Raw genomic sequence first — 3182 nt, 5'->3', positions numbered from 1 at the left:
ACAGGGCTTACTGACACCAGATTGCTCTCTGCCTAGCACTGGGCCAGAGATTTTACACCTGTCATCTTGTTTATTTTTTTAAAAAATACTGCCTGCAACCCAGGCCCTTGACTGGAATCAAACCCATGACCCTTCAGTCTGCAGGCTGACGCTCTATCCACCAAGCCAAACCAGTGAGGGCTGTCATCTTTTTTATTATTATTGATTTCAGAGAGAAAGGGAGAGGAAGAGAGAAATAGAAACATTAATGCCAAGAGAGAATCATTGATTGGCTGCCTCCTGCACACCCCACACTGGGGATCAAGCCTACAACCCAGGCACATGCCCTGCCCGAGAATAGAACCATGACCTCCTCGTTCATAGGTCGACGCTCAACCACTGAGCCACACCGACCAGGCACATCTGTCATCTTTGGGCAAGCTCCTGGCAGCCCTTCCCGGTCTGCGTGCTCCCACGACCCACCAGCCCCTCCCTCGATTTTGGTGCTAGTTGATGAGATCGCCTGAGCAACCAGCAACCAGCTGCTGACCTGCTAAGCCGACACCAACTAGTCCGCATTCTAGTTTTTCTCTTGCTGCATAACATGTTACAAAACTTAGTAGCTTCACACAATGGCATTTATCTGGCTCACAAATCTGAACTTGGGCATTAGATGGGGAAAGCTCATCTCTGCCTAAGAGAATGGGAGCCGCTCTGTACCTATAACCGAGCCTCAGAAGGCATGCATCGCCATTCCCACCACATTCTATTTGTCGAGGCAACAGGACGTGTGATGCTAACCACTGCACCACCCTGCCTCGGTTCTCAGATGCCTTTTCATGGGAGGGGCTTCCTTCCATGGACCATATTGTTTGCCAAAGGAATGTGGCTCTGTGCCTGCAAGGGTGAGGAGGGCTCTGCCAGACCAGACTTCTGGTTTCTTTTTTTTAAATCCTCACTGGAGAGTATTTTTTCCATTGATTTTCAGAGAGTGGAAGGGAGGGAGTAGAGGGGAGAGAGAAAGAGAAATATCGACATGAGAGCGACACATTGATTGGCCGCTTCCCACACGTGACCCCACTGGAGCCGGGGAACCTGCAGGAATCAAACCTGCAACCCCCCGGTCCGCTGGTGACACTCTAACCACTGGCGCTGAAACCAGGGCTCCTGGTTTCACTTTTTTTTTTTTTGTAAATCCTCACCTGAGGATATTTTCCCATTGCTTTCAGGTAGAGTGGGAAGGAGGTGAGAGGGAGAGAGAAACATTTATGTGAGACACATGGATTGGTTGCCTCCTGCACATGCTCCTACCAGGGCTGGGGATTGAGCCTGCAATAGAGGTATGTGCCCTTGATTGGGAATCGAACCTGGGACCCTTTGGTGAGCAGGCCGATGCTCTAACCACTGAGCAACCGGCCAGGGCTCCCGGTTTCATTTTTGAACACTCTTTTCTGTGCCTGGGGAGTGGGAAACCCAGAGTGTCAGGCTCTGCTCTGGGTCCTGTGGACACTGTCACATCCAGGCCCCTTCCAGAGGGGGCGGGGGGTGGGAGCTGGAGGCTGCTCTGCTGAGCAGGAAGGAACAATGAGTCCCATTCTCTTGTATCTGGGACTTCCTGAGGAGACTGCAATGCGGAATGAAATGGTATTTTCCATGGAATGGCCCATTATCTTATAGGACCCCAGGTGTTCCAGCAAGAGCACACACTCTGAGTCAGCCAGGTGTGGCTTCGGGTCCAAGGTGCTCCTTCCCTTGCTGGCTGGATGGCCCTGAGCCAGTTACTTCACCTAGTGACCCCAAGCTTCTCCTCCTGTCAATGGGGTAAGGCTTGTGTCATGTAACTTGCCTGCTATGAAATGAGAGGGTATATGGAAAGCCCCTTGCATGGGCCTGACACATAGTAGCACTCAGTGATGCCTAGCACGAGACCCTGTGCCCAAGGAATCTGACCAACACATAACATTTTGGGGCTTTCGCCTCCCTTGTCTTCGACACCGTGCTTCTAGTAATGCAACTTAAGATGGTTTTATTACTTTTGGCATATCGCTCAGTAGTTCTCACCCATTTAAATCCCCATTCTTTCCACCCGTGGCAGCTACAGCCCTCATAAGGGGCCCAGCTGCAGGCAGTGATGTTCCAGAAATATGGCCAATCCCACGCCACTTCCTCCATGGAAGGCCTGCCCAATCCACCCAACAAAGGAGGGATCCGGGGAGATGCGAACCCAGGCCCTCTGGACCCTCCCCTGACCCTCTAGTCCCACGGGGTGTCGGCCCAGCCATGTACTCACGGGGAGAGATAGTGGACACTCAGTTCCTATGTGGTGATGGTGAGAAGGGTGGTGGATATTTCCCAATGCTGCTCTGCCGCCCAGCCTAGACACTTACTGAAATGACTTTTTAAACAATTTACTGGTGGGTTGGGGGTGAGAGGTGGACACCTGCATCCACATTGGGATCTAGAGAGCATCCTGGGCCACCCACGTGGTTCGGACGTTGCAGACAATCCACGGCTAGAGTCCACGTGACTAGGGAAGGAAGTCAGCCGGGGTAGTGAGTAGCTCCCCTTCAGGGAGCAGGCCTGCTGTTCTGGGAAGTGCAGGGTGCGGAAGCTCACTGGCGGAGGACACACATCAGGCTGTGAGCACTTACCACATGCCAAGTGCTTCACGGTTTCATCTCTCTCATCTTCACCACGAGTAGGCCAGGTAGCAAAAGCCCACTTTCTGTATCAACGAGGAGAGGAGGCGGGTGCTGGGAGGTGTGGGGCTCATGCTGGGTCACATGGCCAGTGAGTGTGAGGGCAGCCAGAGCTGGGCCAGCACCCGTGGGCCAGTTCCAGTCTTCAAACTTTTTTTTTTATTTGCAATTTTGGGATAACCCCTTTTTTATTTTTATTGATTAATTAAATCGTTATTGTTCAGATTAGTTGTTCCTCTTTTTTCCCCCCATAACTCCCCTCCACCCAGTTCCCCCCCCACCCTCCGCCCTCACTCCCCACCCACTGACCTCATCCATAGGTGCACGATTTTTGTCCAGTCTCTTCCCGCATCTCCCACACCCCTTTCCCCCCCAAGAATAGTCAGTCCACTCCCTTTCTATGCCCCTGATTCTATTATAATCACCAGTTCATTCTGGTCATCAGATTATTTATTCACTTGATTTTTAGATTCACTTGTTGACAAATGTGTATTTGTTGTTCAT

Source organism: Myotis davidii, unplaced genomic scaffold, assembly GCF_000327345.1.
Source record: "Myotis davidii unplaced genomic scaffold, ASM32734v1 scaffold699, whole genome shotgun sequence".
Classification (NCBI taxonomy): domain Eukaryota; kingdom Metazoa; phylum Chordata; class Mammalia; order Chiroptera; family Vespertilionidae; genus Myotis; species Myotis davidii.
This window is presented reverse-complemented; position numbering follows the sequence as displayed.